Source organism: Adiantum capillus-veneris, chromosome 11, assembly GCF_014529385.1.
Source record: "Adiantum capillus-veneris isolate H3 chromosome 11, ASM1452938v2, whole genome shotgun sequence".
NCBI lineage: Eukaryota > Viridiplantae > Streptophyta > Polypodiopsida > Polypodiales > Pteridaceae > Adiantum > Adiantum capillus-veneris.
Window position 1 is genome coordinate 105,783,495 of NC_140941.1, and position 23,201 is coordinate 105,806,695.

The following is a 23,201-nucleotide window of genomic DNA, read 5'->3' on the forward strand; positions in this document are numbered from 1 at the left end:
AGCGATTTTAGCTTGAGGAGCATTGTCTTTGGAGCTTAGGAGCTTGGTGCGGTCAAGCTTGGTCGAGGAGGCGGTTGCGGCTTCCTTGGTGAGAGGAGCTTTTGAGCTCAGTGGAGCTCGTTAGAGAAGTGCTCGGCGGAGGAGAGCTTGACATTCGAGTGCTTGGATGCTGTTGTGGCAGAGCTCTTGCGTTCGAGCTTGCATTGAGAGGACATTGCATCATGCAGAGTGGAGCAGGAGCAGGTTCAAGACTGTGTGCAACTCGTTTTTGCCATTTTTCGGCTCTAAAACGCAGTTTTTTGCGTAGCTTCGTCATACAGAGTCAGATCTACATGATCTAGGAGTCTAGGTCAGGGTTTTGGCACGCTCCGGATGCAATGATGATGTCTATTTGCTGAAATTCTGCTTTGAATTACAGCAGGTACATCAGCAGGTTTATTTGTGCACTTTCGGGTCCCAAAAACACTGTTTTTGGTATATCTCACACACACGGAGCATTTTCTGCAGCAACCAGCAAATTCATAGGTGTACACAGGTTTTTGGATATGCATTTGTCCAGAGAGCCACTCATGCGAGAGTGAGCTATGTTGCCATGGTCTTGGCGGTTTATGTATGCCATATATGGATTTGTGTATTTGTTTATGGCTGAGATTATTTGAGATTTGGCTCAATTTATAGAAGGAACTCTGTTGGATTTTATCCAGGTTCTTGCCATAGCTTCTACGTATTCATAGGTTGCTCTTTGACAGTTTAGTGGTTGAGTTTACTCCCACTTTGACAGGTGATTTTCAGTCATCATTTGGTTGGAGTTTGGAGTCACTTGTGTATGCCCTTGTGTGCCGTATTTCGTATTGCGCATAGCGACAGATCTTGCAAGGTTTTGCAAAATGTTTCTATCGTTATCTGGCAGACATTTGGTCATCGATTGAAAGGTATTTTGGCAGCAATCATCACTCACGTGTATGTCATTTGAGGTGCCGTTGAGTTGTACTCCGGCAAGAGCGGGTATGCTCATATGTATGACTTTGTGAGGTGATTCCGGTCGAGTTTATTCCCGGATTGGCCATTGTGGCATATATTATTGTCTCTTTGAGGTTTACTGTTGAGATTTTGCTCCAGTTACAAAGGAGACTCTGCCAAGATTTTGTCAGATATTTATGCGGATTCGAGTCATATTGGCTTGTGATTTTGTGCAAAGTTTTGCACGGTTATTGGTGCAACTTTGCATCAGATTTTACAGCCATATTTGCAGACTTTTGTTGATGAGATTCGAGCCAGTTTAGGGCTGATTTGGTTGACATTTGCTACTCATTGTTGGTTGCTCTTTTGCGAGCATTATGGCTGATTTTTCATTTGACTTCCAGCGTTATGGTCTGACACACTTTCATGGTGTAGATTTTGTTGCTTGGAAGGAGCATATGCTTGTTGCATTGGCGGATTTGGGGCAGGATAAATCCTTGCGTGGTTTATCGGCGAAGCCCAATTCTATGTGTGATGATGATTGGCAGGATCTTGATGAGTTATCCATGTCTACGATTTGTTTGCATTTGGTTGAGTCTGTTTACTGGTAGGTCTCGAGGGAGACTACAACTCATGCTTTATGGCAGAGTTTACATGCTATGTACGTGACATCCATGTCTACAGGGGAGTCTAGTCCCACTTCTATGTCCATGGGAGAGATTGATCCCACACGCAACTCTCGACGGCATAGATGTTGAGATGTCGAGCTCTACACCTTGAGCTGGCATCCACTACGGGTCTTGGCCGCTTACGGCATTTACTCATTGGCGCATTAGGTGACCGACACAGAGGATCTCTACCAGTGATTCTACAGCTGGACTACACATATAGTGCCAGCCTAGTACGCTTCTAGCGAGTTCACACTTAGTGACCGCATGTACATATGTGCTACTTTTCAGCTTTAGCACTTAGTCATTTTGTACTCTCTTTTCTGTGAAGAAGAAGAAGAAGCTTTCCATCTCTGTGTGCTTTGTGCTTGTCTTGTGTAGCTCTCTTGCATCCTCATTCTTTACATGGTATCAGAGCCTGGTGCAGGCAAGAGAGGCTAAGAGACCAAGAGCATCACAATCCCTTCGTTCGCAATCCACGACCAGATGTACAAGTTTCTGAACAAGTCTCCAAAGTGCAGTATACAGAGATTTACTGTACAAGTACAGTGGTTGTATGTACGCTTGATTGTGGACACTCGTTGAGTGTAGAAAGCGTTACAGGTACCATGATAGCAGGTTCAACAGATTTGCAGGTTTTTACAGATTGCAGCTATTTTGTCTTAGTGCTTCAAGATGTCTGACGGTTTCAGTCAGATTGTTACTAAGAAGCTTGAGAAAAATAACTACCCTGCATGGAAGTTCAGAATAACAAATTTCCTAAAAGGAAAAGGTTATTGGGACTATGTAGAAGGAGACAATGAAAAGGAACCAGAGATTCCCGAGGCAAATGCAACAGCAGAACGAAGGAAAGCTTTGAGGGACTGGCAACAAGGCCAGAGCAAAGTGATGTATTGGCTTTCTATGAGCATCACAGATGGCATGATGGGCTATCTACAGGATGCTGAAACCCCCGTCATTGCATGGAGAAACTTAGGCAGAGTGTTCGAGGTGAACACCAAGGCCATGAAGCTTCAACTAAAGTCGGAGCTAAATCAGGTTAAGAGGAACAACCTCTCAATCAATGATTATGCCTTGAAGATCAAGAGTATCATTGAGGCTCTTGGATCTATTAAAGTCTCAGTGGAAGACGATGACATTGTCCGTGCATGCTTGGATGGTCTAGGAGATGAGTATGTACATTTTAGGTCTTCCATGAATACAAGAGACGACATCCCCGTGTTCCAAGATTTGATTTCTATGCTTATTCTTGAGGAGAAGAACCTTGACACATCTTCTTCTCATGGCAGAAATAATTCTGAACATGCCTTCTATTCTAACTCCAACAGAGGTAGAGGTAGAGGTCGTGGTCGAGGCCCAAGGGGTTGCAGGGGCCAATATCTAGAAGGTCAATCAAATCAAAACAATACAGGTGGCAGGGGAAACCAGTCTCAAGGCAGGGGGAGTTAAAGAGGTTGTGGTGCAGGATCAAGCAGGCAGCAACATACTCCAGATAGCAGAGAATGTTGGACTTGTGGTGAAAGAGGTCACATGTCACGTGACTGTCCAAAGGGAAAAGCAAGTGGAAAGAGAGAACAGGGCAACTATGCATCTACTAGCAGAGATGCAGATGACAGCAAAAACGAGCGCATGTTTGTTATGCAGCATGTAATGAATACAATGACTGCATAGAATTCCACCCAAGATGATGTTTGGTATGTGGATTCAGGTGCCTCTAATCACATGACGTCTCGTGGAGAGTGGTTTAGAGATACGCGCAAACCAGATGTGTTAGGCTATGTGCAGACAGGAGATGACACAGCTCACCCCATTGCTCATGTAGGGAACATACCTCTAAATACGAAGAGTGGGAAATCAAAGTACTTAGCAGATGTACTTCATGTCCCAAACATTACAAAGAATCTTGTTTCTGTTGGACAAATGGTTGAGCAGGGTTTGCAGGTTCGCTTCAATCCAAATGGTTGTTATGTAGAAGATTTCCAGAATGGCTGTAAGCTGATCACAGAGGGCAAATGTGTGGGCAGAATGTTTACGCTGAATGTAGACATGCCTGAGGTAAAAGCTGCATTATTTGCACAGGGCACAGGTGTTGTGGCTGATGTTGACATTTGGCACAAACGCATTGGCCATGTCAATGAGCAGAGATTGCGCAGCATGCAATCAAAACATATTGTAAAAGGTTTGCCCAAATTCAAGGTGGATGGTATGCATAAAGCGTGTGCAGCATGCTAGTTTGGAAAACAGTCAAAGGGCTCATTTCCACATGAGCGCAATGTATGTAAAAAGCCACTTGAGGTGGTGCACACAGATATTTGGGGTCCAACCGATACTGCAAGTATACATGGTTGCAGGTATTATGTCTCTTTCATTGATGACCATACAAGGAAAGTATGGGTCTACTTCATGCGTAACAAAAGTGAAGTGTTTGGTCACTTTCAAGACTTCAAAGTCATGATTGAGAAGGAGACATATATGCAAATCAAGACATTGAGGTCAAATGGAGGGGGAGAGTACTTCTCCAATGATTTTTCAGATTTTCTGTGAATGCATGGTATACGCAGGCAGTTTACATGCAGATATACTCCACAACAGAATGGGGTCGCAGAAAGGAAAAACAGGCACATTGCAGAGGTTGCACGTGCATCGATGAATGAGAAGAACATGCCTCATCATTTCTGGATTGAAGCTGTAAATACAGCTGTGTACATTATGAACAGGACACCTACAGCTGCGGTGCATGATGTAACACCTGAGGAAACGTTTACAGGTACAAAGCCTAATTTGGCATACTTGAAAGTGTTTGGCTGCATAGCTTACGTGCATGTACCAGATGAGTTGCGTAGGAAATTGGATCCTAAAGCAGAGAAATGTATTCTTGTGGGATATTCCCTTGAACAAAAGGGGTACAAGTGCTACAATCCTACTACACGAGAATTACGAGTGAGCAGAGATGTAGTCTTTGATGAGATGAGCAACTGGTACAGTAATGCACATGGCACTATTGGGGTTGATGTAAAAGATGATGTGGTTGTACAAAATGTGAGGCCACAGTCACAGGTTTTGAGTGGACCACAAGAGTCCTCTTCTCGTGGCTCTGTTGAGAAACCATGGAATGGTAGACTACGTACGCAGGTTTCTCCACCAACAGGTACAGGGAATGTATCACGAAAAGGAAAGGAAAAGGTTGATGAACCTCCCTTTATGGCTGATGCATCATCAGGTTTTTCACATGTAGACATGGATTCAGATGGTTCTGAACAAAGTCTTGATGAGGAATTTTGAATTCCGGCTGTCAGGACACCTGGTGTAAGGAAAGTACAAGAAGATGCTAGAGGGCAAAGGAGTGACCCAGGACCGCGCAGATCTAATAGAGTCAGAAATCCAGTTCAGAAATTGACTTATGATGGGTATCTAGCGCATCACCAAGCCTACATGGCTAAGGTGATACAGGATGTGGAGCCCACATGTTTTGAGGATGCAGTTGGAAATGTGCATTGGGATGATGCAATGAATGAAGAGATATCTGGCTGCATTGGAAGCAAACGACACATGGGAGTTGGTGCCATTGCCAAGTGGCAAGAAAGCTATTGGCTGTAAATGGGTGTATAAAACCAAGCATAAGGCTGATGGTAACATTGAGCGTCACAAGGCAAGGTTGGTCGCAAAGGGTTATGCACAGATGTATGGCATAGACTATGAGGAGACCTTTGCTCCAGTGGCAAAGATGACGACTGTGAGAGCTGTCATAGCAGTGGCTGCATCTAGAGGATGGATTATGCATCAAATGGATGTAAAGAATGCCTTCTTGAATGGTGAGTTGCAAGAGGAAGTGTATATGGATCAGCCACTTGGTTATGTCGATCCAGGTTACCCAGATTATGTATGCAGACTTCTCAAAGCTTTGTATGGTTTGAAGCAGGGCTCTAGAGCATGGTATGACAGGATTGCCAAGTATCTTGTCAGTATTGGTTTTAGGAGAGCTCATGCTGATCATTCACTCTATGTACGTGAGAGTGATGTGGGGATTGTGGTCATTACCATATATGTAGATGACCTTAGTATTGTTGGTGACAATGCTATGGAGATTGACCATGTGAAGGGTCTTCTCAAACAGGAGTTTGAAATGAAAGATTTAGGCGAGTTGCGCTACTTTCTTGGCATTGAGGTGATCAGGACTCCAGAGGGTGTATGTCTATCACAGAGATAGTATGCTTTGGACATGTTGTCAAAGTATGGTATGGCTGATTGTAAGCCAATTTCTATTCCCTTGGATGTGAATGCAAAGCTGAGTGCAGAGAAGGGTGATGTTGTTGAGGATGTCAACATGTACAGGAAGATTGTGGGTAGTCTAATCTACTTGACTATCACGAGGCCAGACTTGAGCTACACAGTAGGCTTGGAGAGTCAGTTCATGCAGCTTCCGAGGAAGCCACATTTGGATGGAGTACGATGCACACTTAGGTATGTGCAAGGTACTCTTGACTACGCATTGTTCTATGCAGCAGATGCACCATTAGCATTGTATGGGTATACAGATGCAGATTGGGTAGGTAGCATTGTTGATAGGAGATCTACGAGTGGCTTCATGTTCTCTTTTGGGAGTACTGCTGTTGCTTAGAGCAGCAAAAAGCAACCTACGGTTGCTTTATCGAGCACAGAGGCCGAGTACAGAGGTGTAGCAGTTGCGGTGTGCGAGGTAGCTTGGCTACGCACATTACTTGAGGACTTGGGAGTGCAAGTGGACCAACAGATTTTCATCCATTGTGACAACCTCAGCAACATGCAGTTGGCTAGGAACCCAGTGTTCCATGCCAGGACCAAACACATAGAGGTCCATTACCACTACGTTCGAGAGCAAGTGTTGGCGGGCGACATCGACTTGGTCTACGTGAGCACAGAGGAGCAGATAGCGGATATCTTTACCAAGGCCCTCGGAGCTGAGAAGCTTCGACGTTTTCGGACTATGCTTGGACTCTGCGACATGCAGAGCTCGAGGGGGAGTGTTGAGATGTCGAGCTCTACACCTTGAGCTGGCATCCACTACGGGTCTTGGCCGCTTACGGCATTTACTCACTGGCGCGTTAGGTGACCGACACGGAGGATCTCTGCCAGTGATTCTACAGCTGGACTACACATATAGTGCCAGCCTAGTACGCTTCTATCAAGTTCACACTTAGTGACCGCATGTACATATGTGCTACTTTTCAGCTTTAGCACTTAGTCATTTTGTACTCTCTTTTCTGTGAAGAAGAAGAAGAAGCTTTCCATCTCTGTGTGCTTTGTGCTTGTCTTGTGTAGCTCTCTTGCATCCTCATTCTTTACAATAGAGACTTGACATGTTGGCATTGTGGACATAGAGGGCACATTAAACGTCAATGTTTCAGGCGTTTGAGACAACGGAGGCGACAGATGCGTGATGCAATTTGGGCATGACAGATGCTAGTGAGATCAGTACGGTGGTTACTGAGTATGCTTGTGATGGCGATGTCACATTTACATCTAGCTTGTCTTCAGACAATCTTATGTCTACGGATTGCATATCGGATTGCACATTTTCTTCACATTGGTTACTAGATTCATATGCTACTTTCCATGTCATGTCGCATCGTGAGTGGTTTAACACGTTTTCTAGTGGGAGACTTGGTTGTGTGCACATGGCTGATGGTGTTGTGTATGACATTGAGGGTGCAGGAGATGTATGTTTGTCCTTGCCCAGTGGTATGAGATTTACCCTGCGTCATGTGCGTTATGTGCCAGATCTAAGACGGGATTTGATCTCAGTCAAACATTTACGGGATAGTGGTTGTCGGGTATCGCTGCTTGAGCGATCTTTTGCGTTGCATTTGGGTTCGCTAGTGATTGCGAGAGGTGCTAGAGTTGACACATGGTACCCATTGCACGTAGTAGTGGTGCGAGATGGTCGAGTCTCAATCTTGTTACAGCCATGCAGAGAGCGAGAGACCCGGACAGTCTCTTTTGCTCATGGGTTACAGGGTGCTTTGCATGGAGTGCAGAGTAGTGAGCTCGTTGTGCACACAGTTGGGGCACGACTTGAGCAGTCACACAGAGAGGTGACAGAGTCAGACATGCATGCTTTGCTAGTGACTGAGCAAAGCAGAGAGTCAGTTGTGTGAGATACTTCTATGCAGGATAGACAGGTAGAGCGGTCTTGCTCTAGTGAGTCACGACAGGAGGACGTTGTGCAAGAGTCTATGCATACGGAGTTAGAGCATGAGAGCTCTAGTGAGTCACAACAGATTGAGTGGTCATGTTTGCAGTGGATGATTGCAGAGGAGGCTGAGATGTCAGCGATTATGCAGTCATTCCTTTCTATGCTCGACAGTGAGCATGGGGATATAGTTGTGCAGGATATGTCTTCCAGGAGAAGAGGGTGACCTCTTTCTTGACCTTTTCTTCCTTTGTTTTCTCTCTTCCCTTTCGAAGTGATGAGGAGAAGGATTGTGTGTTGACGTTTCCTCATGGGAGGAGTTGGCGATCGTCTAAACCATCGTCTTCGTGGAGCCACATCTTTAGAGGAACTTAGGGACTCATTACTTTCTTGTTCTTTGGATTCCTCCTCTCGTATGGGAGAGAGTCTTCTTTTGGGGGTCTCATCAAGAGGCCTCTTAAGCTCTGTCTCCTCTTGGAGAGGAAGGGAAATCCCATAAGCACGAAGTTGTTGAGCAACTTTGGCTTGCAAAGTAGGGTTTCCCATAGCTTGATGCAACCTAGTAACAAGATAATTGATAAACATGGGCGCATCATCATTAGCACCTTCAAGCGAAAAATCAAAGTTACCAATGTTCATTCTACTCTCTTGGTTATTGTCAGCCATGCTAATTATACTTATGTGTTAACTTAGTGTATTCTTTGGCAATTCAAAACCTTAATTGCTACTCCTCTTAGCCTTTGAAAATAAGGACTTAAGTATCTACACCCACGACTCAAATTGGTTAATTATAGAGAGTAGTGGGGTGGGTCTCACATAACAAAATTGCCGAGGGATAGCTTTTCAGACTTATTATGGCAATAATGGTAAAGCCATAGGCAAGTCTAAAAAGAACCCATTATTAAAACTAAAGCTCCCGAGGTGTGCACCATATCCCACATAGTGGGCTCAACAAAACCGATAATAGATCCCAATCACACTTACCCTAATATAATTAACAAAATCAACCATTAATAGGCTACTTAAGGACCTCTCTTCTTAAGCAAGAAAAGAGAAACCAAATGCTCTCATACCAATGTACTGGAAATGGCCTATGAACTTTGAGAATAGCGGAATCAAGAGAATTAGAGTGAGCATTTTTGTGAGATTACTTTGAGAACATAGAGGGTGAACTTAATTGATGGTAGCTACATGAACATAGTACTTATTTAACTTGTCATGAACAATACTTTTGCAAGAGAGAGAGAGAGTATTAGAGAACATGACAATAGTTGAGGACTGGATTTACATAGAGCCGGTCCCCTCTCCAAAATGCGTTTGTATTATAATTCTTCCATCAAAAGAGACTTGTTACAACACAATCTTTGTGTTCCTTGTGACCTTGGTGATGCCATAAAGATGGAAAGCTTTATGCATCACGAGCTTAATATAAACTTTGCAAAAAGCATTAACTATCCCAAGCCTTAGTCCCAAGGCCTCAAACACCTTCGAAGGTGGAGAGAGCTAGCGGGGAATGAGGGTAAGAAAGATGAAGAAGAATCATAAATAGGAAAAGAAATAGTTCCTCACGTATCATCATTCTTCTTACTTAGCATAGCATAATAGCATAGTAATGAAGATGAAGAAGATGGCAAGCTTAAGCATTGAAGCATGGCTCTTGGTTGGACTTGCATTCCATAGCCAAGAGTGTTGGTGTAGGATCTCCACTTCTCAACAAGCTTGGAGAAGGAGATGGAGCTCTTGCACTTTGCACTCCACACAATGAGAGAATATGTGTGTTTGTGTGGGAGAGTATACCCCCCTCCCATGCTTGGTCCACACCTCTCTCTCTCTCTCTCTCTCTCGTATTATTTAATTATTTCATTTGGACATGTGTCCTCTTTTTCCTCTTTGAGAGAAAGAACTTAATTATTTATTTCTATGTATCTAAATTCTCATTGGATCCCTTTAAAGCCTATCCAATAGCATTCAAGCACATCATGAGGGCCACATGTGGAGGATCATTTGAACATGTGTCTTTTATGCTTATTAATTCATCTGGTTTGAATTGATTTCTTCCAGCACTTAGTCAATCAAGCATGAAAAAGTTGAGGCCTCTTGAGAGTTTATCTTTGAATTGAACACTTCAAGAACCTTAGTCATTTAAGCATGTGAGAAACACCTCAAGCTTTTGGGCAAGGTTCCCACTAACACTTAGCAAGCCAACAAGCACCTCATGCTTGGGTAGGATTCCCACCTCAAGATCAGCCATAGCTTGTGTCTAAGGTCAAAGGACTTTTGAACACTAACTTTTGGAGGTCTTTAATGAAGATAATCGTAAGGTCTTTAAACTCCATTAGGTAGCATTGCTCTTTAACATACGATCTCTCATTTGAACCCCTTTAACCTTGGCCCCATGTTGAGACAGATCCATAAGCACATGTCTATATTCTAACCCTTGTTGCCGTTTATTCTCCCACATTAAATGATCAGTTTAATATGAGAAAATCATTTGGGTTGGTTAGATATTAGATTTTATGACATCACTTAAGGGTTTGATCTAGAAGGTGTTGATTCATATTGCCCACACAATGAAGAAGAACCGACAAAACATTCATGTAGTTCACTTCCGTTTCATTTATTGCTTGGTTCTTATTTTGCTCAAGATAAGCATCAATATAGACACATAGTAGCCCCCCTTTGGTTGATGAGTTCATATTGCAAAAGCTATTTGTTTTCTTTTGATCGCATGTCACTCTTTTTTTTCCCTAGTACTCACAATGGTGAGTAGTAGATATATATATTAGCAAAAAGAATTACATAGAAAGCCATGCTCAAAATGAGCCATGGCATCAAAGAGCCTTGACCAGACAATCAACCCACCACCACAAAACGTAAACCCAAGAAGGTGCCACAAATACCCACAAGCCTGCCACCCTCAATGGGCTTCCTCTTCTAGGGAGAGATGAACATAGACCCATACATTACATATAGCAGCTCGAACATGGGAGGCTAGCCCAAAACAACATCATGGACACTCAAAATAAGCAAAGAACTTACAACCGCATACAAGTGGAGTCCAAGGTCTCCATCACTCTTAACAAAGGCGAGTCTTCACAAGACCAACAACTCATGTAGACCATACACATTTGGATAGCGCCCTCCTTCACAAGAACTTACAACCGCATACAAGTGGAGTCCAAGGTCTCCATCACTCTTAACAAAGGCCAGTCTTCACAAGACCAACAACTCATGTAGACCATACACATTTGGATAGCGCCCTCCTTCATGGGTCCACACTAGGAAATGTTCCATGGTGTACATGGTGGATGCAATCGTGATCCATTAGCTCATCATGCAATTCATCCTAATTGGCATGCTTCACATATGCTTATTTCATGGAGATTCAAGCCCTACAATCAAGATTCCTTATCACCTAGTCATTTGTAAGATCACAAAACCTAGAAGAGGCATTGGACTTGAATCAATTAGCTTACACATGTGCGCCACAACCTAATCCAGGTTAAGAAGTTTCCTTAAGGTAGAAAATGAAATGTGTGCATCGTGTTCTTAGCCTAAGTTATCCTTGTAACTACCTCTAGCATAGCATAAGGTGAACCCTCTCACTCAAGGAGGGAAAATGAGTTTGAGATTCTCTCTCTCTCTCTCTCTCTCTCTCTCTCTCTCTCTCTCTCTCTCTCTCATTGCAATAACCTATCCTCCCAACCATAGGAGTCCCATGCATAAATAGACTAAGCGTTGTCCTTTCACACTTGGTTGGACATGACCCATAATTGTGGTGTGTTGGGCTATACAACTTGTGGCCATTTAGGCCTCCTCAAACCTTGTGTGGACTCCACCTTTGAACTATACATACACGATGTGATTTATGCACCTGTTCGTGCCATATCTGCTCTTAGTCCCAATCCTACAAAATGACATTATGCTCTCTCTTCTCGTATCTTCTTATATGAACCGTTTCTACTAAGATGATCCCGTTTCATCATAGTTTGGGTCCTCTGTTGCTTTGTAATTGTGAATTTTGGAGCATGTTTGCTTAGATTATATGTTGCGCAATGTAATTGGATCCTATATGTGAGATGGCCACCAAAATCACTCTATTCAATTTACGAAATCTTGAATGGTGATTGTATCTAGATGATTTCTAAATTTTATATGATGATTACATACTGTATGTTGCTAGAGGACTTAGTAACTCTCCTAGATCCACTTGTTCTTTGATTATCATTTGACATATTTCGCTCAAAGACCTTGTTTGAGAGAACTCTTGTAGAAAAATCTTCATGGATCCTCTTAGAACTATCAACATTTAAGCATCATATCTTTGATGGGACCATTGAAATCATCATATTACATCAACACTAGTAGCAACTCATAGCTCAACCCCTCCATAAGCCACTTGTCTGGCCTTAATTCATCAACTATGACATTGCATACAACAACAGAGTGAATGCAATAATGGTGCTCCAAAAACATGATGCTCCTCGCATACCTCTCTCTCTCTCTCTCTCTCTCTCTCTCTCTCTCTCTCTCTCTCTCTCTCTCTCTCTCTCTCTCTCTCACACACACACACACACACACACACACACACACACACACACACACACACACACACACACATTGCGGCCTATTCAAACATTTCACCCTACCATTGATACGTTTGTAATTTTTGTCAAGGGATGTAGAACCGCCTGTGAATGGCGGGAACGACGCTAACTCAATATGCTAGCAGACCGGCCACAGTAGGGATCCAAAGGAGGGAAAATAGGGATCAAAAGGGGGGGCCATCTGCAAAAGAGCCATGTGCAACAATGGGCTAAAAAGACCCTAAGGTTCAGCCCATTAAGACTTCCAAAATGCTAAGGTTCCAAAATTCAAAGGTTGTGCCAAAGGTCAACCCTAGGGAAAATTGGATGCTTAGTGTGTGTACAAAAGTCTTCTTCAAAGCATACAAAGGAGGGGGCGAACCCATTTAGTAGGGGATCAGAGAGAAAGCCACACACACACACACACACACACAGGCTCCCTTTACACAAAGGGAATTAGGGACACATGTCAGCTCCCTAGGCCAGATGCCCACAAGGTGTGCCCAATTCCTATTGGAAGACCCTTGAAGTGGACCAATGAGAATTAAGCTAGAGTAAATCTAGTTTATTTAATTTAAAAACATTTAATAAAAGAAACCAATGAGAATTAAGTCTCCTAGAAGACTATTGGGCAGTCTCCCAAGGGGTCCAATGAGCATTCAGGAGCCCAATGGCTTACCTGATTCCTATTGGCCAGGAGGCAAAGGGGTCCAATGAGAGTTTAGTTTAATTATTTAATTACCTAAAGCTCTCACAAAAGGGGAAAGGGGGACACATGTCAGAAGGCTATCACTTATGCTGCTTAACACCCATTGGCTTGACTTGGGGAGGTCCAATGAGCCATTGGATATGTATTTAGCAGGAAGGGCTCGCCCAAGAGAGAGAGGGGGCTGATTTTTGCTTGGCATTGACACACACACACTCACACTTGACCATGTGTGAAGAAAGAATACTCTATCTCCTCCCAAGCTTTAATGGAGAGCTCATCACCTACTCCAAGCTTGTGAGATAGAAGCCTACATCAACACTCTCTTTGGCATGTGGATGCAAATCCAGCCAAGAGCCAAGCTTCAATGCATGCTCATATTCTCTACCAAGCTAATTACTAAGCTAAGCTATGCTAATATGAGTGATTATGTGAGGAGATGTACATCTTTCTCGTAAGATACTCCTTCTTCCTCTCAATCTACTCTCATACCCTGCTAGCTCTCACCATCTTCGAAGGTGTGTGAGGTCTTGGGTCTGAGAACGGGGATAATTCAAGTTGTGTTTGATTAAGTGTTTTGCTTAGTGCATGAAGCTTCCATCTTCATTGCACTAGCTAGTCTTGAAGGAACACAAAGAATTGTATTGTACAATGTCTCTCTTGATGGGAGAAACCATAATATAAAGCCTTTTGGAGGGGGGACCGGCTCCATGAAAATCCGGTCCTCAACTGTTGTCAATAGCTTAATTTCTCTCTCTTTTGAAAGTATTGTCAATGCTATCTAACTAGGTGTTATGCTTTTTGTTGCTCTCTCCACCCAAGCACTCTTGTAATTCTCATTAGGAATCTATTCTAATGAAATGCCCACTATGTTCATGCTAATTTCCGCTACACATAAGTTATTAGGCCATTAAATGTTACATTGGTATCAGAGCTCAAGGTTTCTCTTTTCTTGCTCAAGAAGGGAGGTCCTCAAGCTAGCTACAAATGGTTGGTATTATTAATTGCCTGTGAGTAAGTAGAATAGGGATTTTTCAGCCTTGCAGTGCGCCTGCCTTTGTGCAGTTAACGGGGCATCACCGTCGAGAGCTATGGTCTTAATAGTGGATTCCTACGGGGCTTGCCTACGGCTTAACCACTATTGAGCTATTAGAATCTTGATAGGAGCCGGTGCTGTTTTGGTGTCGAAAGACCCTCTCTTCTATTCCTTGCAATTAATGGTATTCGAGCCGCGGGTACAGTAGCTTGAGTGCTTTTTCTAAAGGGGTAAAGAGGAGTAGCAACTAGGGCTTGAAGTGCCAAAGTACACCTAAAAACTTTACACCTAAAAGTTATTAGAATGGCTGACAATAGTAAAGAGAGTGAAATTAATGTTGATAACTTTGATTTTGCTCATGAGCAAGCTACTAATGATGCTTCAATGCTTGTTAACTATCTTGTTACTAGGCTTCAACAAGCCATGGGCAATCCATCTCTCCAAAGTGAAGTGCAACGGCAGCTTCGTGCTCACGGGATTCTCCAAGCTCATCACCATGACGAGAGAACACCTAGGAAGCCTCCTTGTGAGACTACCAAAAGAGGTCTCTCTCCGATTCGGGAAGAAGAAGAGAATCCATATGAAGGGCTCAAGAATTTACTTCTTGACGATGCATCTCCTTCCCAAAGGAGAACTCAAGAGCCTCCACCAAAGGAACGAGAAAGAAGCGAGTCTCCCGCCACCTCGGCAGAGATGGCTCCACGAAGACGGCAGGCTAAATGCTCTCCATCACCACCAAAGCGGAGAAGACCATTGTATTCTTCTCCTCACCACAATTCGAAGAGGGATGATAAAAAGCAAGAGAAGAAAAAGGCGAGAAAGAGGACACCCTCTTCTCCATCTTCTTCATCCTCTTCCTCTTATGAAATCTATGGTGAAGACGACAAAGATCAGGACAAGAAAAAGGCGAGAAAGAGGTCACCCTCTTCTCCACCTTCTTCAAATTCTTGACCTTCTGAAGAAAGTGATGGTGCAACTTTTGAACCATCAAAAAGAAGAGGCCATAGGAAATCCTATGCCGCATGGAAGAGGTCGTCCAAGCTGAAGAAATTCAAAGAGGGAGGGAAGAGCATCTCTTTCCTTACCTATGATGGTACCTTTGGTGCCATGGACAAAGTCTTGGCCTTTATCCAGCAATTCGACGCGGCGTTTGGAGATGAGGGCTTCACGGAATCCTCTAAGCTACGCCATGTAGCTATGCACTTTCAAAAGTCCGCCAGACAATGGTGGTCTAGCCTACGAGCCAACGGTGAAGCTCCACGAACATGGAAAGCTTTAAGAGCTTCCATTATGAAGCAGTTTTTGGCCACCGATGCCAAAGACAAAGTACTCACCGAATGGCGAAGCTTAAAGCTCTCTCCCAATGAATCCATCCACAAATATGTAGACAAGTTTTGGGACCTACAACTCAAAGCCACTGTCTTCAAAAAGTTGGATTTTGGAGAGCAAAAGCAACAATTTTGTGCGGGCTTAACCGAAGAAATGGCGGAGTATGTCAACTCGCAAAGACCACGTACCATATCGGCAGTAATACACCACACTATGGTGGCCTCTCGAATCAATTTCCAAACGGGGGCAAAAAGAAATAATAAGCCCTCGGAAAACAAGGGTTCCAATGAGCCTAAGGGGAAGGACAATGTCCAAAAGTCTCCTAAGGGCAACTCCAACAAAGCTAAAGAGAAGGGAGTTTACAAAGGTAAGAATAAACTCTCTCCTGAAGAGCTTGAGCGTTATCGTAAGGATAACCGATGTTTCAAGTGTGGCGAACAAGGGCATGCGTACCGCGCTTGTCCCCAAAAGAACAACCGCCAAGATCCTCCTAGAGCTTCCTTGGTTGAAATCCAAAAGGATGAAATTCACCAAACTCATCACAAAGGATCTCCTCTATGCCATGCTTGGGGAAAGGTAAGAGAACATGATGCTTTTATTCTCTTTGGCCCTGGTTCTACTCACAATTTTATATCTATGGAGTTAGCCACCAAGCTAGGCATACAATCCTACGAGATGGGAGATGTCCTACCCGCAGACAGTGCCTTCAAGGGGCAAGAAGCTTCAGTCACTCCCTTAATTGGGAAATTGAGGCTTCATGTCCAAGGCTATGTGGACAAAGAGGACTTCTTTATCTCTCCTCTCAAGCATGAGGATGTAATCCTAGGGGCACCATGGTTTGATCGCCTGGCTTCCGATGTTAAATTTCCTGAAAGGAGAATCTCCTTTAAGTTCAGGGAAAAAGACATGTATATAAATGCTAAGGAAATGGGTAGCACCATCCCCATTGTACATACACCAGCTTTCAACAAGTCAATAAAGAGCTCTATTTCCGTGTACATGATTTTTGTTAAAGATTCTCAAAATGAACCTAATGCTTTAACAAAAGAAAATAAAAGCAACCAAAAGGAATTAGAGTTATCCAATTTTCTCAAGGGGTTTCAAGATGTTTTTATTGACGACATCCCTTGTGAGCTACCTCCTAAACGAGGTAATGATGACCATGCAATTGAACTTCTTCCAGGAAGTTCACTGCCTAATAAACCTCCTTATAGAGTTTCTCAAGCTCAACAAGAGGAGATTATGCGGCAAGTGCATGAGTTAGTTGAGAAGGGTATGGTTAGGCCAAGCTCATCTCCATTTTGCTCACCTGTGCTATTAGTGCAAAAGAAAGACGGCACATATCGTATGTGTGGCGACTATAGAGCACTAAATAGGATCACTATCAAGAATAGGTTTCCCGTTCCACGAGTAGAAGACCTATTTGATAAGCTACAAGGATCGACCTACTTCAGTAGGATTGACCTAAAAAGTGGCTATCATCAAATAAGGATAGTTGATCAAGACATTGTAAAGACTGCATTTCGTACTACATTTGGTCTTTACGAATACATTGTCATGCCTTTTGGCTTGACCAATGCACCAGCCACATTCAACCGCTTGATGGAGAAGCTGTTCAAGCCTCATCAAACCTTCACTGGAGTGTTCTTTGATGATATTATCATCTAATCTAATTCATTGGAGGAACACAAGCAACACCTCCAGGTAATATTTCAAGTTTTAAGAGAGAGTAAACTTTACGTTAATCGAAAGAAAAGTGAATTTTTCTTGCAAGAGATTCAGTATTTAGGTCACATTATCTCTCAAGATGGCATCCAAATGGATCCATCCAAGTTAGAGGTAATAAAAGGATGGCCTAAACCAAGGAATCTTCATGAACTAAGAAGCTTCATAGGTATGTGTGCATACTATAGACGCTTCATAGAAAAGTTCTCACAAATTGCGGGACCATTACATGACCTAACAAAGAAAAGCGTTAGGTATACATGGTCTGCTAAGGAGAACAATGCTTTCGAAAAGCTTAAAGAAAAGCTTATCTCTCAACCTGTACTTACACTACCGGATCTCTCAAAACCATTTGAGGTCCAATGTGATGCTTGTGGTGATTGCCTTAGAGCTGTTTTGCTCCAAGAAGGGCATGCCATAGGCTATGAGAGTCGAAGGCTCGACCCTATTGAGCAATCTCTAGGCATATACGAAAAGGAACTCCTTGCAGTTCTACATGCCTTAGACTCATGGAAGCACTATTTATTGGGGTCTCCTTTCATTTTGCGAACGGATCACCAAAGTCTTAAGTACTTCATGATGCAGACCAAGCTCTCCGACAAACAAATGAGGTGGGCAAATTTCCTTTCGCAATTTCATTTTCATATTGCTCACATTGCTGGCAAGCATAATCAAGTAGCTGATGCACTCTCAAGACGGCCGAGAGTGAATGCGGTTTCCATAGCAACTCACAATGATCTATCTTCAATGATAGATGAGTATGCTATTAATCCCGATTTTAGAGATGTGATTTCAGCCCTTGCATTAGGGAAGAAAGAAGAACCATTTACTTTACAAGATGGTTATCTTCTCTATGGCAATAGACTATGCGTTACTAACTCACTACGTGAGAAAGTAATGTATGAATCTCATGCTCCACCTTATGCGGGGCATAGAGGGATTCAGTCTACCTTAAAGGGAATTGAAACATATTTCTATTGGCCTACCATGAAAGTGAACCTACAAGAGTATGTTTCCAAATGTGTGGTATGCCAAAAGACAAAATTTGATAGAGGGAAGCAACTTGGATTGCTTCAACCCTTGCCAATCCCTAATTCACCATGGGAGAGCATATCCATGGATTTTATCTTTGGATTGCCTAAGTCTATCCATGGGAATACGGGAATATGGACGATAGTAGACAGGTTTAGTAAACAAGCTCATTTTATACCTGTCAAAAAGACTATCAAAGCCCATCAAATGGCAACCCTCTTTATTTCACAAATTTTCAAGTACCATGGCTTGCCCATGTCCATAGTGTCGGATAGAGATCCTAGAATGACCAGTAATTTCTGGAAGGGTCTCTTTGAGAATTTAGGAACAAGGCTAAACTTCTCTTCGGCCTATCATCCACAAACTGATGGCCAAAGTGAAATAGCTAACCTAACCATTCTCGATCTACTAAAAGCCTATGTAACGGAAGTAGATCAAAGATCCCAATGGGAGAAGTACTTACCCTTAGTGGAGTATGCTTACAATAACACTGTACATACTTCCACGGGAAAAGCACCTTTCGAGGTAATTGAGGGAAGATCAAAAAGTCCCTTGCTACTTAAGGTACATGGGAAGATCTTCGCTGCAGATGAGTATAGCCGAGACCTACAAGAATCTTTTCAAAAGATTAAGGATGCTATCTCTATCTCACAGCAAAGGCAAAAGGCTGCTGCTGACAAGCATAGAAGAGCCCAAGCCTTTAAAGAAAACGATTGGGTCTTGTTAAAGTTTCCCAAGGCTCGATTGAGGCACACGACGGGCAAGAATCCTACGGGTCACCAAAAGTACTATGCTAAACTAGCAAAAAGGTACTATGGTCCCTTTCAGATTCTTAGGCCAATCAATGAGATGGCCTATCAACTCAAGTTGCCCAATCATTGGCTCATACACAATGCTTTCCATGTGAGCCTATTAAAGCCTTACAAAGGAGAGCCACCTCAAGAACCAACTATTGAAGACCCACCGGAGATCGAGGACCAAGAGGAGGTGTTGTAGCCCGAGTCCATTCTCCGATATGAAGACAAGGTACTAAGAGGCGGTAAGACTATCCGACGATATCTTATTAAGTTTAAGAATTATCCTTTTGAAGATGCTAGATGGATGCAAGGCATACAATTAAAGGATAACCTAAACCTTGTCAATGCTTACAATGCTTCCCAAGAGTAAGCAAATGTACAAAATGTTAAAAATGAACAAAGTTTTTGTCTTATAAGACTCTCTTTTTCTTTATTTGTGCACAAAAATAAAGTAGTATGCATGCTTAGATCAAGTTTGTGGAGACGACGTCTCCCAAACACCAAGTAGAGCTTGTCACTCTACTATGGAAGACAGATAGGATTGATGTGCAGGCAGCCTCAGGCTCTCAAGCGCCAAATGGACTAGTCATCCATTATGGAATGATGTCGTAGGGTAACATAGGGATCCTCTGCCCGCTAAGAAAAGGACTCATGAATATGATTTATCTTCTCTACACCATAGTCGAGGACGACTATGATTTCAAGAGAGAGGTAATGTCATAATAATCAATATCTAATTCTCCTAAATGATTTTCTCATATTAAACTGATCATTTAATGTGGGGAGGTACCAGGGGAGAAAAAGCTAGAATATTGGTTAAGCTAGCAGGCCGGCCACAGTAGGGATCCAAAGGAGGGAAAATAGGGATCAAAAGGGGGGGCCATCTGCAAAAGAGCCATGTGCAACAATGGGCTAAAAAGACCCTAAGGTTCAGCCCATTAAGACTTCCAAAATGCTAAGGTTCCAAAATTCAAAGGTTGTGCCAAAGGTCAACCCTAGGGAAAATTGGATGCTTAGTGTGTGTACAAAAGTCTTCTTCAAAGCCTACAAAGGAGGGGGCGAGCCCATTTAGTAGGGGATCAGAGAGAAAGCCACACACACACACACAGGCTCCCTTTACACAAAGGGAATTAGGGACACATGTCAGCTCCCTAGGCCAGATGCCCACAAGGTGTGCCCAATTCCTATTGGAAGACCCTTGAAGTGGACCAATGAGAATTAAGCTAGAGTAAATCTAGTTTAATTAATTTAAAAACATTTAAGAAAAGAAACCAATGAGAATTAAGTCTCCTAGAAGACTATTGGGCAGTCTCCCAAGGGGTCCAATGAGCATTCAGGAGCCCAATGGCTTGCCTGATTCCTATTGGCCAGGAGGCAAAGGGGTCCAATGAGAGTTTAGTTTAATTATTTAATTACCTAAAGCTCTCACAAAAGGGGAAAGGGGGACACATGTCAGAAGGCTATCACTTATGCTGCTTAACACCCATTGGCTTGACTTGGGGAGGTCCAAGGAGGCAAAGGGGTCCAATGAGAGTTTAGTTTAATTATTTAATTACCTAAAGCTCTCACAAAAGGGGAAAGGGGGACACATGTCAGAAGGCTATCACTTATGCTGCTTAACACCCATTGGCTTGACTTGGGGAGGTCCAATGAGCCATTGGATATGTATTTAGCAGGAAGGGCTGGCCCAAGAGAGAGAGGGGGCTGATTTTTGCTTGGCATTGACACACACACACTCACACTTGACCATGTGTGAAGAAAGAATACTCTATCTCCTCCCAAGCTTTAATGGAGAGCTCATCACCTACTCCAAGCTTGTGAGATAGAAGCCTACATCAACACTCTCTTGGCATGTGGATGCAAATCCAACCAAGAGCCAAGCTTCAATGCATGCTCATCTTCTCTACCAAGCTAATTACTAAGCTAAGCTATGCTAATATGAGTGATTATGTGAGGAGATGTACATCTTTCTCGTAAGATACTCCTTCTTCCTCTCAATCTACTCTCATACCCTGCTAGCTCTCACCATCTTCGAAGGTGTGTGAGGTCTTGGGTCTGAGAACGGGGATAATTCAAGTTGTGTTTGATTAAGTGTTTTGCTTAGTGCATGAAGCTTCCATCTTCATTGCACTAGCTAGTCTTGAAGGAACACAAAGAATTGTATTGTACAATGTCTCTCTTGATGGGAGAAACCATAATACAAAGCCTTTTGGAGGGGGGACCGGCTCCATGCAAATCCGGTCCTCAACTGTTGTCAATAGCTTAATTTCTCTCTCTTTTGAAAGTATTGTCGATGCTATCTAACTAGGTGTTATGCTTTTTGTTGCTCTCTCCACCCAAGCACTCTTGTAATTCTCATTAGGAATCTATTCTAATGAAATGCCCACTATGTTCATGCTAATTTCCGCTACACATAAGTTATTAGGCCATTAAATGTTACAGAAGGAATGTAAATGGTGGGAACTATTGCTAGCTCAACATGCGGGTGGACCAATAACTCCCACGAATAGTTATTGTGGTAGTTGATAAAGAAGAGTCTATCAGAAGTCCAGTCGAAAGGCTATACATAGGGTTCACTACTTCATTTTCGGGATCCTTAGTATCCCTGAGTGATTGACTCTTTGGCTAGAGCTTTGTATCTTATATCTTAGAGCTCTTTATGCTCTTGTAATCCTGATCAAGCCTAGAGCATGCTTGACTCAGTGCTGTACTCGTATCTACTGATTTGAATATACATTCCAATTTCAAATTCTAGTTCGAGTGTTCACTCTCATTTCCAGTCTTAGTGTTTAGTGTCATGTTCAGTTCCAGACTTGTCTGATTTGAAATGCTTAGGTGATCTGAACTAGCTCTAACTACCAACCTAAAATAACTGTCTTAAAGTTTTCAGCTCATTCCATCGCTCTATGAATACATGAGAATGAGGGCAATAGAGAGCGAGAGGGGAGAGGAAGGAGCACAAGAGCAAGGAAAAGTGGGAGGAAGCTATGCGAGGATGGCGAAACAGTTGAGGAGGGGGGCATAAATTTTGACTGGAGGTGTGCCACATAGAAGAGCTTCTTTCGGTGAGTTTCTAGGTGGGTGAACTTTTTTGGGCTTAGGTGTAGAAGGCAAAAAAGGGGGGGGGGGGGAGCTCAAGACTATAAACCATGGGGTATTTAATGAAGTCTAAGCAATGAGATTAATGCCATTGAAATGAGGCATGATTCTTGCAAAGCGTGGATGCTGTCCGATTTGTCGATGTTTACTTTTGCCCTTCTCTTTTATGTGCGAGTTCACTTTATAGGGGGACAAGACATCCAATGGGGCTGTTATGAGGGAGGTCATGGGTTTGAATCTTAGATATAAGGCTGCATGTCAACTCCTTAACTTTTTTTCCAATTGCTCATTAGTCTCAAGATCCGTGAGTGCGACCGACCATTGTTGATCCCACCGCTCTCGGTCGTTGAAACCCATGGTATATAGTGTCTTCAATTTGGGACATGGAGGGAAGAAGGGGGGCTTGATACTATTTGACACCTCCCTATGGAGGTGGGATCAATGGCCCACACTAGGCGTCACGAGGTGGGAGCAACTTGAGCCGTCGGATCACATTTTTGAACTAGGCTTGAACTAAGTGTAAACTTGATTTAAATAGGGCGTGAACTGTGTGTGGACCACACCAAAATTGGTGTAAATTTGGGAGGGTATCTAAATCACACCAAATTTGGTGTAAACTCGATGTGAATTAAGCATGAACTAAGTGTGAATTCATCCGCAACAACCTGATCTATAAACTTAACACACACATTTCTTTCAACAATTACATGATAGCTTAGCAAATAGTTATAAACTCAAGGAGGGGAGAGTGTATGGGTTCAAGCACTGAGACCCTTGGGAATCTTTTGCATTCCTTAGACAATCCAGCCATCATGATCAACCAATGATTGTGAGCCATTGATCCCCCTCCAGAAGGGAGGTGGTGGTGGTGGGGGGGATGCACCTCAACACTATCTAACACGGGGTCTGAGAGGTGGGATCGACTATGTTGGTCTCCAATGGGAATTTCGAGGTAGATGGGCGGCCCAAAAAAAACATGCCCCTATTTGCGCCCAAGTGTTTCGAACCCAAAACCCCCGCCTAATGAGGCTCATGGTGTAACCAAGTCACCCAAAGGCAAACATAAGATTTCTAAGTAAACTCGGGCATCCACT